At 38.9% G+C, this 14,862-nt stretch overlaps 1 long non-coding RNA gene across 10 annotated transcripts in view; it reads right to left on the bottom strand.

Annotated features, from left to right (window-relative positions):
* Positions 1–14,862, bottom strand: part of LOC147844698 (uncharacterized) — a 101,941-nt gene that overhangs the window by 64,262 nt on the left and 22,817 nt on the right. The window lies entirely within an intron of this gene.

Raw genomic sequence — 14,862 nt, 5'->3', positions numbered from 1 at the left:
CAAACTCCTCCTTAATGCGAACAAAGAGAAATGCCCACCACGGCAACAAAGAAGCAGAAAGTATGTAAGATCCCAATTCAGGAATGCAACAAAGCAATGCAGTTAAACACCAGCCTATTACTGTACTCTTCATTCTAACCCCACTAATAACAAAGACATGCATTTAGTATTAATCCAAACAGTGGCAAAACTATTTTGAAAACTGACCATGCCGCGCATTTAGGAAAAGCTGACGTTGGCCATAGCAAAAGGCAAAACAGCAGATCGCAAGCTCAAAAACACATTTAAATCAGTAAAGGAAGAAGCACGAATGCTGCTCCTTTTAATAACAAACGGCCGGCGAATCTCACATTGCAGCGAAGGTTATTGTATATTAAATTTTTTTTTTTAAAAAACAGCAAAATGACAGGAACAAACACAGCACTAGGTTGGCTATACTGTGGTGTTGTTGTGAAAGTGAACCTTAACCCTTTATTTCCCACAGCCGAATCACATTCTGTCAGTGATCATCATCTTCATGTCATAATCAGTGATCCCAGGCGCTCCGGTAGTGTGTGGAGGGAAAGCACGTTCACATTTTTACCAGATCTGACACTACATATTTAGTGATGTCCTTTACCGATTTCGACGCTTTCAAGCAAAAGATCCAAACTCAACTCGATTCATTTATTTGACTCGGAGTCGACTATTTTGTTAAAGAATCAATAGTTTTAAACACGGTGCACTTTCACAAATACCCATAATGTGGGCTCTTTAAAACAATTAACTTCTAGCTGACACAAAATTCTACCCATGAATTTTGCACAATGCTGATAACCCTGTACCATCCCTGTAAATACTGTTCCTAACACCTTAACCGCATTGTGATGCCTTGCCAACCCCCCACAACATCCTTGCATTGAGTAAAGCACCTTTGTCATTAATTTCTGAATAATACTAAAATCTAAGCATGTTCCAAAACACACAGACTAGAACGTGCAAATGCTTTGCCTTAGGGCCAAATATTTTATTATCCGACTTGGGATTCAAACCAACATCCATCTGATCCCTTGAGTGGAGCCCCCATGTTACTAAAGCTGATCATTTCCATTACAGGGCTCTTAGCATGCCAATCAAGCTACAAGCACTGCTGTGGATGACTGAGATTCATCCCTCATTTCAAACCGAGCTGAACAAAACACACTTTTTATCTCTCTGCATGAGCAAAGAAAAAAACACACATAAGCATAAGGGCTCATGTCTGACAAGAGTGTATGACAGAGAACCAGGTGTCTGTGCAATCTTATGCCAACCGAAAGTTGGGTGCAACAAACACAAGCTGTTGGCCCGTGATAGTGATGACAAATGGTGATTTTTGTTTTTTAATCTGTGAGGGACAGAACTTTTTTTCCCCCCCTCTCAGAGACTGGCCAATGATAGACATGCAAAGTTGGATGGGGAAACTCCACATATCTTCAGACGTAACTCCACCCCTGGGCCAACTCTGGCTCCGCTGACTGAGTTGGTCTGAGGGCCAGAGAGTCAACACTGCCCCCTCCTGCTGTCTGGACGAAACTAGTATCACAACAAGTTCAGACATGCCCTGAGTGGGTGTATTTATTTTTGGTGCAATGCAAACCCATAGTGGAGAACTAAATAAAAATAAGCATAGCGTGCCTTTCGCTTGGAATCGAGCCTGGTCGTTTTCTGTTAATAAGTAATTACCTCCTTTTGTTGCGCTTGCATGCAAAATTGTTTAATAGTACCTTTAATGCATGCCAAAGTCTTAGGCAAACAGAGCCCCCTCAAAAGGGCTTAACAGAGAAAAATGGTTAAATGCAAAGTACATAAATATTATAAGAAACTGCAGCCAAGCAGGTGCAACGGAGAAAGAAAACGTATCCTTCACTCTCAGCATTGTCAACATGCACCTCGAGAACATCTTACTTTTGAAACTTTTAAAGGATTGAAAATAATCATGCTGGTCTGAATATGTTCTACCTTATCCGCTGCTTTTGTTTTAAATGTGTTCCAAACAAAAAAGAATTGCGGTTGATCAGGCACTGGCAAGACAGGGAGGCAATATTACTGCCAGACTTCAAAGTGTATCTGCGTGACAAACCACAACAGGCCAAGAGACCTTTTTTTACAGCAAGGAATATCACAAGTTCCAGATTTAATCTCAGCACCTCTACAGATCTTTAATGTCTTGATGAAAGCCATGTGTTTTTTTTTTTATTCTAGATTTAACCCTTTTGACTCCTCAAAAACTTAGCTGAGCTACACGGTCAGATACATTGGAGCATTTAAAATAAAAATTAGAAGATTTTTTTTTATATATATATATTGGCCAACGAGCTGCCACTTTCTGAAATATAAGCATTTGCTCCAAAACGAAGCACAGTTTAATTTTCTTCTAGAGCACTACATTCTGCTCCGTCAACAAATAAAACCCCCTCCCCTAGAAACCTGCCCCTCCCTATACGAGATCCTCCCCTGGTGCTACTGTTTCTCCCTCGTTCTCCTTCGTCCTCAGTGGAGAGCTGTACTGCAGGGTGTTTTTGCTCCAGCCGTGGCCAATCAAAGTGCCTCAAACAGACAATGGAAAGGTTGTGGAAGACTGGGATTTGGTTTATGGACTAATGCGTGCTGGGTCAATCACCTCAAGTTCCTTTTAACAAGTACAGTCATTCAGCTGTTTCAATCCTGAATTCATTGAATTTCTATACAATGGAAGACTTGACTCACAAAATGCAGGGTCAAATTATGGGTAGGAAGTCCAGCTAACAGTGTATAGAAAACCTGATCAAAAAACCTTACTAAACCTGTGTAAGATTTTTCAATATTCTAGTAAATAATAATCTTTTATAAAGTGTAAACAATCTTTCACAAGATATGTTTTCATCCAATAATGCCAATTAGATTTGTGTGCAAAACTTGCGATTTAAGCCCTGTTTCCATCCGATCAATCAATAGAACGATATCGGCACTCCCAGATAAACTGGTGCAAAAAATTAAAAAGAAAAAGGGATTTTGCTGCGGTAGCAGCCACTGTGAGCCTTTTTTCCCCAAAATAAATTACTTGCACCCGAGAAGACGTGAGGCGCTTTTTGGGAGAGCAGACGACACAGACAGTTCTGGTGGTAATAATACAGAACCACTGTGACAACAGACGTTGACAGAGATTTTGAACAACATTTGAGATGGTTTACAATGCGGTTGGTCTGCTGGTTTGTTAATGCTGTGCCAAGAGCCCATTTTTGTTATTACATGATGTTAAAACAAAATCACATGATTTTTGATGAGCATGCTGCAACTTACTCAGGAAAAGTGTTTCCATCGTAGTGAATGTGCTTATGTGCATTTTCTTTTATCAGAAAAAAGGTTTATCCTATTCAGTTGTGCGCTAAAAGTTTCTTTTAATGCACATTTTCAAAATGTATGCACATCTTGATATACCATTATATGCCATATTAAAAATGCGCAATAAAATAGTTGGATAGAAACACCTACTACTGTACTGTTTCCCATAACCATCACAGAAAAAAAAAATCATTAATATACTACATAAGAGACAGTTTGTGTGCGCTACAGCAGCTTCTGCTGAAGATTTTATGAGCATCAAGCATAGCTTGTAATGTGATCTTCTATTGTCCAACCCAGCAGCCTTAAAGCACTCTGAAGTTCTGGTGTGGAATGGTTTACCGCAAGGCCTCAGGACAGATGCTTCAGCACTTTTACCATCTCTCCCAAATTCAATCTCCCATCTCCATTTACTATCATGCTCTTAGCAAAACCTCAAATTCATTTTTTTATTGGAGTGTTGAGACTGTCAATATTGAGTTCACAATATATTACGGTCAACATTTTATTCTGCAATCCATTATTTAAACAAATGCTAGTGCTTGGTGAATTTTAATACCCGTTTCCATTGACATCTTTTAAAAACAAGTTTTGCATTCGAACAAGATCTCTGAATTTTTCTTCTACACTAGTGCTTCCTGCAGCATTCAACACATTGAAATGTCTGTGATTTTAACAGTAAAGAACTGTAAAAATGCTACAATAAAATCTGTAACCAGGTTAATTTCCTTAATATATATGGTTAATAACTGTAAGTTGACTTTTTATAGAATTCCCTGAATGACATTTAACTTTTTTTTCTCATCAGTGATGTAATTTACAGTTTTATGTTAAATCTCCTTTTAATAAATGTTTAATGCATTACTTTAGTGTCATGTGTGTTACCATGATGTTGTTTATAAGTGTTTCCACATTTACTTGCTGAAAGGCTGCATGTGATGAGCTTGGGTTTCTCATCCCCACATAGTTATGGTTGTTTTTGTCTGTGTAACAAAGGTAAGATGCGAATGGAGGTAGATTTTAGTACTTAAGAACATTGGTGTATAAATTAATGAAATGCAGAAGTTTTCCATAAATATTGAAATTAATTTGAGTTTATGAAAATCACAGCTGTCTGTTTTTGTTAAATTTTACAGATTTTGGAGAAACAAAAAAGGATCAAGACCCACCACCAAAATCTATCAAGCGTCTTTTTTTCTAGGATTAATGGAAATGTTGCTTAAATTTGATCCGGTCTAGTAGGATGGTACCATGTGATAGGACGGATGAAGTTGAATCTCTCGGGTTGCTAGACCCACTAAAGTTATCAACCTCATTCAAGAATTTTATCTTCTACTTCAATGATGTTTATTAATATACTTTCTTCTAGGAAAAATGTTTGACTCAATAAAGAAAGGAGTAGGATTGTCTTGGGCATGCAGCCAGTAAGCTCAGGGTGTATTTTCCCTCATATCCTGTTTTGATGGACTGATGAACAAATGATGGATACATGGATGTATGAATGAAGTTGGATCACTCAACTAGCTAAAATCCACAAACATTTGCCAAACTACACTCTCAGAAATAAAAGTATGCAAGCTGTCACTGGGGTAGTAGCTTTTCAAAGGGTACAAATTTGTACCTAAAAGGTCAATATTAATACCTCAAGGGTACATATTAGTACATAAAAAGTACATAAGTGTTCCTTTTTCATTTTTTAGGTACTATTATATACTTCTGAAGTACAAATATGTACCTTTTGAAAAGGTGCCACCCCAGTGACAGCTTGATTACCTTTATTTCTGAGAGTGTACTATCTTCAATATTAACTTCACACATTTGTTAAGATGGATGATTTAATAAGTGAAAAACGAAAAAATCTCTCTCTCTGGGATGTTTTAAACAAGCTCTGAGTTTCATGTCCCTCCCATCCTGTTTTGATAGATGCATGAATGAAGCTGTATAACTCTGAATCCCTGTATATCTAAAATACCAAAAGATATGAGTAAGATTCCAGTGAGGTGAGACAGTGGGGCCCATCTTCATATCACAATTTTAAACATTCCGATATTCGGAAATAGGAGATCTTTTGAAGCTTAATCAATCTGCTTGGCGTGTCTCAGCAGTAGGGATTTAAGATGAAAAAAGATTGCTTCTGAACCCAGGAAAACTTTAGATAAAGTCTGAAATCATCAGGCCCACTGAGCAAACAATTACGTTCATTCCCACCCAGTAGATATTGTTTTCCCCATCCAAACACTCCAGAATTCTCATGCAGAGGAATTAACTACAGGATTTTCAAGTCAGTAAATTACAGATCTCGAACGACAGTTCTGGACTGATGAAGTCTCGCTCCAGCTGGGTTGCCTGGCCTTCACAATCACTCATAATGGCTGCATTCATAATAGATGGCAGAGACCATGTGCACACAAAGCGGTGAGAACAGCCACTGACCATATGCTGGTAATGACCGAGTTAAAGGCAGGGTGGACATGGTGCTTGCACTGATGCATGCTCTCTTCCTCCTCTTCCCCTCCAAACAGCCCCTAAATGGTGCATGAGGCTTCCCATAAACCAGAACCTCATCTCAGCTACCAGATGGCAAAGACAGGGCCATTGAAATGGATGCATTAACTCCAGCTTTCTTTTGTTTTGCAGGCAGCTGCACAAACATGGAGGATGCAGAAATGCATGCTATGCTTGAGTTAGTAAATTATGCTTTTTGGCATGGTAAATAATAGCACTCCTATATGGCACTGTATATGCTACTTGTTCTGGTAGAAAAAACATATACCTCTTCATACTTCAAAGGGAACAGGCCAACTAAACAACAAAACAAGAACAAAACTAATTGACGTGTTACAGGAAAATATATCATCAACCTAACTTCCAAAGAGACAGTCACAGTATGTGCTTTTTTTAACAAACCACAATATATATTTTAAATCACCTATTATATTAATAAAACCATTATTTGGCTAAATTTAAGAAGAAAAGGCATTTCGTAAACCACTACTGATATTATCACTGCAATCACACGCACATTTATTCCAATATCTACTCAGTAACACTAGAGGGTTGACAAGCAGGTTGAGTTTCCATGACAGAGAAATCTAGGCAGCAGGCTCTGTTTCTGTTTACAAGCTGGCTCAAGAAGTTTAAATCCCTGTCAAACAGAGTGTTCTTTTTTTCTGTCTTTTAATGCTGGTTTTGCAGAAAATTAATTATAGTATCCACCTCGACAGGGTACGGAGAGGGCAATCTTCCCCACATCACTTTCCATAACAACACTCGGGGCTCTTGAGAATACTTTGAGCTGGAGCAGTTTTCATTTGGCACAAATTCATTTGAGGAAAAAAGTTGGAGCATTTCCAAAGACAATATTTGTCAGAGAAGCCTCAATTCAGACTTAACGGTGTTTATTAAATTGCGAGCTGCTGTACCGTTTTTTTTTTTTCGTATTCTCAACTGTATGTACTTTGAATACAGATTCAGTCTGAATTTAAGAGTAGTCCCTTTTTCCCTTTCTCTGCAGTTTCTTTCCTTTTAAGTCAGTCATAAACTACTGATCAAAGGCGCTGCGTTCTAATCAGACACAACAGATGTGAAGTCAGATGACCGTGGGAGTGTTACGTTTTCGTTTTGATTCAGACATTTTGGCGGCTACTGATATGGAATCAATGGGTGATATGGGGCATGGAAGTTCAGAGAGAAAGTTCAAAGAAATGTTTGCAGAAACATTAGCCTAGCTTTTTTTTTTTATCTCCAAATAAAATGTTATGGGTGCTGGCATGAACTTAAATAGACCTCATAATCTCCCCACGATGGATCTTCAGCTGCCTAGCCAACAATAGAGAACAAGTTTTATTGTTCTGTTGACAAATGCTTTAATTAAAATGGGTGTTGGAGGAGGGTTAACGCTGCACTAAATAACCCATCCAAAGCTGACCTCCCCAGCCTGAAACTTTTGCCCCAGGGGGGAAAGACTCAAACCTGCTCTGCAAACAGGAACCTTCAACCCACAGCTCAGAGGGTCAGAGTGGATTCAAAGACATCCGATTGGGTGATAAGTAACCATGGAAACATTTGAATAACCACAGAGACCGCTCAGATACTCGAGCAGGCTGTTAACACCGTATTCAAACATTTAATGCCCCTTCTAAACGGAGACTCAAGAGCCTCTTTTCTAGTCACAGAGTTGGAGCACTTCCAGTCAAAGACTTTCTGACTTGAAGCACCTGCATAGCTCAGCTGGGGGGAGGAACAGACATGGTTGCATGCTCAAAACTATATCTAGGTCAACAATACCTCACCAACCACACTTCCCCAAACAAACACGATTGCTCAGGAAACACCCCTTCTCATACCAAAACACATGAAGCCTTCTGTTCTTCATGTACTTCGCGTTTGCTGCAAGTTAGCCACAAGTGTGCACGGGTGTGTCTTGCTCTGAGCTGGTATGTTTACCCTTTAAGGGTACACATGTCTGTCGAGTGCATGTACAGCATGCGCAAAAGCCTGTATGACTTCCAAAGTCATCTTGCCGTTTTTACACCAATGCTAAGCACATATTAAGGAAAACTGACATGTGCACAAAGGGAATCGTGCTCTGTTTATCTTGGAAGAGGTTACAAGGTCATCACTCACATTTTCACTTTGAGGTGCCAGTCACTATCTTTACTCTAACCACAAGTCTAGAGGTTACAACAAAAGCCTTGTCGTCTAGAGAAGAATGCAAATCTGCTGAACTTAAAAATATAAAGCCTTCCTAGTAAATGGTCCTAATTAGTTTTAATCCTAAACTTAACAACTAGTTTTTTACACTACTTTGTCATTTTAAAGAGTATGCACTCTGAAACTAAAATAATTCAGTCATTGTGTGCTAATCTAAATGTTCCTTATTCATCTGGTCAGACACAAAATTCAACACAAAGTTCAGTTTTGCATCCTTTCCTTGTAAGTTCAGACTTCGCAGGTTTGATATGAAAAACCAACTCCTGAGGACAGTTCGGGTAAATCTTTAAAAGGAACAGTGTAGGCTACTTTATAACCTCATTCACATCACCTTGATCTTAACAACAAAATGAAAACATGATATAGGAACTGTCAGTTTTCATTTTGATAACTTAAACACTATAAATGTTGAAGCATTGTGTAGCTACATATTTTTATAACCGTTATCTTCACTGTAGGCATATTTATAACAAAATGGAACCTAAAACAGATCTTCCCCTTTTCATTTTCATTGAAAAATACGACACATACCCTCTCTTTTGCCGAGTATGAGTTATGAGTAATCAATAATGGCCATTAGAAAAGCATAACATACAAATCGTTTATACATTATAGGAAATAAAGGCAAGCAATCAGTCGAGTGTGCAGAATAGGTGTGTTGATGTATAAATTAATATATTAACTTATCTTTGTGCTCAACAAAACACGTCACCTGAGAACAAGTAATAGATTCAAAAGACCAAAGTCGGGGAATATGTTGTTAGATTTAAACAACAAGATGAATTAAACATCACTTTTAACAAATATAGTGAGATTAGATCCAGCGGAATATCCATAACAAACAGTACAACGTGCGTTCTGTATGTTCTGTGCTGAAAGCACCAGCTAACCGCCTGGAGCTCAAACGCCCGCATACGCCGTAACGCGTGCCAGAGTGTACGTGTGGTCACGTGATGTGCGTTTTCAGCAGTGTAGTGCGGATGCAGAGCTGTTCAGAAACGCCAGGTGAAATGCCAGTGTGTACGTGGATCGTTTTCATTCTAAGACACCATTTTAAAACTAAAATGTTAAATGAGGCCCAAGTGAACCAGCATGTGGATAAGTAACACTGCTTTTTTGCAAACTATCTTTTAACAAAGCTGATGAAAGCTGCTTTGTATATTTAAAGCTACAGTATAGCAGATATCTTTTATTTTTCATGCAGTGCATTAAAGCATCACTTGAGCATTTCATTGGCCCCTGTTCAGCAAACACAAACCAGACACTGAGTGAGGTGAAACAGGAACTTCAATTTGACCCATTTCACAGAGTTCATTTCCTGTTTTGCCCACTCGTGGAGAGACGCGTGAAACGAGACACCAAAACACTGTTAATGAAAGCGGCCACAAAGAGCGGATGTCATATAATAAATGGCATATAATAAATGCAATAAGAGTTGGTTTGAAACAATAGCCAATTTAATGCAGCCAGGTTCAGAGCACGTTAATCATGTGCAAAAAAAAAAAAAAAAAGTTTGAAGTTTGAGTTTGAAGATCAAAGCAGCATTAATGGCTAACTCCTATACGTTCTTGTTTAAAGTTTTGCCAATGTGCACATGCTAAATGAGCTGAGGTGCTCCTCTGACTGAAAAAAAAAAAAAAAAACCCCAAAAAAAAAGCATCGTCTTAAATGTAAACCCCCTCACACCTAAAATATCCATCACCACTCCACCCACTGTGCTCCATTAGTGGGGTTAAATGTTCTGTGCTGCATTAACAGAAAAAGAATAAAAAATAAATAAATAGAAGGAAAAAAATATGTTTAACCTAGGACATTGCCTCTCAGAACGCAGTAGAAATCCACTCAGATAGAAACTAATACATACAATGTGTTCTTTCATTATAAAACCCAAGTAACTGCCAGGATGTCCAAGTAATAAACACGTTTTAAAAAGTAGTTTTGACTGCTACACTGAATAAAGGTACAAAGCTGTCCCTGGGGATGCTATCTTTTTAAAGGGTACACATTTGCACCTTAATGGTCCATATTACCAACATAAAAGGTACATGTTAGTACCTACACATTTCAAAAGGTACACTTTGTACTTTTTGTACAGCTTTGGTAATAATATGTATGTAGCTTTTTAAGAAGTCAGTCAGAGCACTCAGTTCTGGAGGGCCGGTGTCCTGCAAATTTTAGCTCCATCAATAATCAAACACACCAGAACAAGCTAAGCAAGGTCTTATTATGTATACTTGAAACTTCCAGGTAAGAGTTGGGGCAAGTTGGCGCAAAACTCTAAAGTTTGGTGACTCCTGCCCTAAACTATGACATATAATTCCTCCTCCACCCTTTTCAGTTTTTGCACAATTTGAGTTTGATATATATCAAGTTTGTTGACATTAAACTTGCTTTCAGTACTAAAGTGCACTTTGGACCACTTCTTAGTCCACACAACATGCTCCTCAGCAATAGTTAGTCTGGGCCTTTGATTCTTTCTGCTAATGAGAGGTTTGGTCATTGTGGGCTTTCAGTCCAAATTCTCTTAAACAGAGACATTATATGTATGTCAAGATCCATACCATATTCCATACAATTTTCTGAACAGAAAAGCAATACCAATGGCAGTGTTAAACCGATTGTCACTCAGACTTATCCGCATCATTCAATTCAAGTTTATTTATATAGCACTTGTAGATTGTGTTAAAGCAGCCTAACATAAGAGTTGTAGCATTATACTGTAGTAGTGTTTGTTAATGCTTCATCAGTAAAGTCTGAATTTACTTAATATGAGAACTAACAGTGGGGAAACATCTTGCAAACACAGCTAATTCTACACATGCGCACACACTCACCAGTATCAAGCCTATGACTGCATATCATCACTTCCATTCAGATACTGTTTACTAACAAAATTTACAGCACCAATTACTGGCCAGGCATATATAATATAGTTTCAGAATGTTTTTGCAGATGCATAAACATGGAACATTTTGAAAATGCTGTTGTGTAAAGTGAAACTTTTAAAAGTCAAGGGAAAAACATTTTTGTCTACATTGTTATCATATATAAACAAGCCTTAGTGAAACTGTAAAGTTCAGCTGTCCGTTAAAAAGACTTTGTCTGATTAAAACAAATAACAGAGAAATATTATTAACTTTTTGTGCTTCAGAACATATGTAACTTTAAATATGATTAAAAATTAATCTTTTACTTCTGCAACTTGAAGCTGTTCACTAAATTTGATCATTTTATAATCGAAGATCATTTTAATCCATACCATTATCTCTTTTTATGCAATGTCATAGTTACTTTGGTTAATTTTCTTTTTTCCTTTTCGAATTCAACATACTACTAGAGGTTTGGAGGAGGTGTAACTCATAGCTTTATCTCCTCTCGTTAGAGTAAATGTCATAACAGGGGTGGGATGTTTTAGGCAGCACGTTAAGAGCTCTCTGTCAGCACAGAACAGCTCAGTGATTTGCAGGAATATTCAGAGGATAGGCCTTTATGTTTCCTGCACCACTTGCTCAAAGCCAATTCAGTCCAGCGTGGCCAATTCAATTGAAAACCCAGACAGAATCTGTTCCAAGCAGGCCGAGAGCCATTCTAAGAGAAAACAGAATAATTAGAACGATTAAAGAGCTCTGATTCTGCGCAGGCACTGTGGAAAGGTTCGTTTGGTTGGGGAAGGGTGTTTTTGAGTTAAGGGATTCCTTAAGTAACTATGACTAAGTCTGTCCTGCTTCACCAGCCTGTAAGGGCCCATTATATATGCCCGGTGAAATGTGTTTAGCAGATTCCCAGATTTAGATGTCACGAGACTATCTTTTTCATTTGAGGAGCAATAGACAATTGTGTGGAAACACTTTTGTCAAATACAGGGGATTAGCAACGCTTGTTTCTCATATTCTGTTGGCAAAACTCTGTGGCCATGTGCTATCTCCAGATAGTCCTAAATAAATATACCCACAGAAAAAATATTAAAAATAAAAAAAAATTAAATAAAAAAGCACTGCCAGAAAAAAGCGCTTACTGTAAGGCAAAAATGTTGAATGCTGCCCAAAATGCTACTTAGTTAGTTCCTTATACTTGTTAAATGTATAGAAGCTGTTAAAGACCTAACCACAAACTACATGTAATTTTACACTTTTTATAAAACAATATTAAATGAACAGTTTTTTATGCATAGAAAACTGTAAAAGAGCAAACACAAATTTTACATTAAATGCATTATTGTTTTGCATTTTTTGTAGTAAATTAATTTTTATTTTAAACAAAACTAAAATTTCCATAATTACATGCAATAAACTTCATATTTTGTTACATACCCCGCTCGTTCCTGCTCACAAAATCAGTGTTCACCTTCACAAACCATTTCCATCCAATCCTGTGAACTCTCACCAGCCTTCTAATGATTTGCACCTGCTCCCCATCAACCCAGGACACTATATAAACTCACCTTCTCATCTCCCTATTGAAGTCGGATGGTTGTCCTCATCTTCACTCCTTCGTCTTCTCTCTCTCTTTCATGGATGTTCCTAAAGAGTCTTCGAGTCCTTCATACTGATCAAGGGAAGTGATTATTCTATCTGTTGTTTACTAGAAGATCTGCAATCACTCTTATGAATTGTGTACTTGTATACTCATCAACTGTTGACCATTAAATGATCTCTGATCCTTCTCACCGATCTAGAGGAATGCTTACACTTGTGTAGTGCATACCAGAAGATCAGCTATCTGCTAGATGAAGTGTGTCTGTACTCACCTGCTGAGTCTCCTACGAGCGAATGCAAGTGAGATCGATACATCTACTGTTGACACTTGTATTGCTGTTACAGAAGATTGCGAGATGTGACTTTGTGACTTTGTGACTAAAAGTGACTTTGTTTCGAATAAATACTGTGAAAAGACAACCATCTGTCTTCCTTGTCTGCTAGTGTGACTGAAAACCGGCCCTAAGAAAACATGGACGCTAGCGCAGCAGGAACAGGAAGTGCGCCAGATTCATTTGCTGGTGTGGTCCACACCATGCGTCAGTGGAGTACTCACAGCTTGGTGATGACCATTACAAACTGACATGTTTGTAAACAATTTCAAAAAGGTATTTGATTAATCTTCACCAAGGAAACCTCACCATCCATGAGTATACACGACAATTCTGAACACTTACTGCCAGTAGTGCGTGGAATTCTGTCGCCCTCCAAGCGGCGTATCGAAAAGGACTAAAACCTCACATACGAAAAACAAATGGTCATTTATGGTGATAATGCTAACCTTCATGAAGAAAACCATCAGTGTGTCCCAACACTTATCTGTCTGTTCATCCTCTCCATCTGATAACGCTATATTGCCTCTCAGATCTCCACCACTGGCGCTGGATACCTAGGAGACGATAATAGTGGACGCATACCGATTGAAATCCTCCAAATGTCAATGACACATCCGTCACCAGCTATGCCTGTACTGTGGAGAATCGACTCACCTGATCTCTGCTTGACCTGTTTGCCTGCCACGCCTAATGGTGAATAAGGTTTTACTCACTTCATCAGTGTCTCATATACCACATATGCACGCCAAATTATTTATAACTCCCGAACTCTCCCCATATATGTGCTGGTGGATTTGATGGCTGCTGGTAACTTCATCTCCTCCAACTTCATCTCTCCTCCGTCCGTAATGAGATCCAGTAAAAAATAACTACCATCAAAAGTTGCCCATTAGGCGAGGGCAAAGTTACTCAACGTACCAGAGAATCTCTCATTTCACTCCTTAATCACCATGAAAAACTTACCCTGCTCATTCTGCCTCATGCCAATGTTGATTTCATCCTGGGTCGACCATGGTTTAAGCAACACCAACCCTACATCAACTGGGATACAGGCAAGATTCTGGGACAGAGTGCCGTCTGTATAAGCCATGGTCATACCACTCCCTCTACCGGTCATTCAACGAATTCCAGTCCTTTACCCATCGAAGCCACCACCATTGAAACTCTTCACCCATCCTCCAGCCTCACCATTACCTTCGTTTATCAGTCATTCAAGGATGTCTTCGGCAAGGAGCGAGCCACCAAGCTACCTCCTCATTAGTCCTGGAATTGTAGCGTCGACCTGCGGCCCAACGCCAAGTTACCGAATGGAAGAATTTATCCTCTTTCCCGTCCTGAGCACGAGGCAATGAATACATAAATCAACGAGGCTCTCCATCAGAGGTTCATCAGACCATCCACATCTCCCGCAGCATCAAGTTTCTTTTTCGTATCCAAGAAAATTGGAGGATTACGGCACTGGATAGACTGGATAGCACTCTAGGAGGCACACATCTTCAGCAACCCCGATCTTCGCAGTGCCTATAAATTAATTTAAATCCACAAGGGGGACGACTTTTGACACCCCTGCTAGCCACTATGAGTACTTGGTCATGCCCTATGGCCTAGCAAATAGTCCTTCCATCTCACAAAATTTCATAAATTAAATCTTCAGAGACTTCCTCCATCGTTTCACAAGCCTATATCGATGACATACTTATCTATTCCCGAAACCTCAAAGAACATCAAGACCATGTTCAACAAGTCCTTCAACTTCTTAGAGACAACCAACTCTATCTCAAAGCTGAAAAGTGCGACTTCCATGGAACCAACATCTCCTTCCTTGGCCATATCATTTCTGCCAAAGGGGTCAGTATGGAGAAGGGCAAAGTAGACGCTGTTTCCCAATTGGAACTTCCAAAGACAATCAAGGAACTGCAGCGTTTTCTAGGCTTTGCCAACTTCTACAGACGATTCATAAAGAACCACAGTATCCTTTCCGCTCCACTGACTTTCCT

Source organism: Danio rerio, chromosome 4 (assembly GCF_052040795.2).
Source record: "Danio rerio strain M-AB ecotype USA chromosome 4, GRCz13ab, whole genome shotgun sequence".
Classification (NCBI taxonomy): domain Eukaryota; kingdom Metazoa; phylum Chordata; class Actinopteri; order Cypriniformes; family Danionidae; genus Danio; species Danio rerio.
The sequence above is the reverse complement of the archived record's forward strand: the minus strand, read 5'-3'. Positions and strand labels throughout refer to the sequence as shown.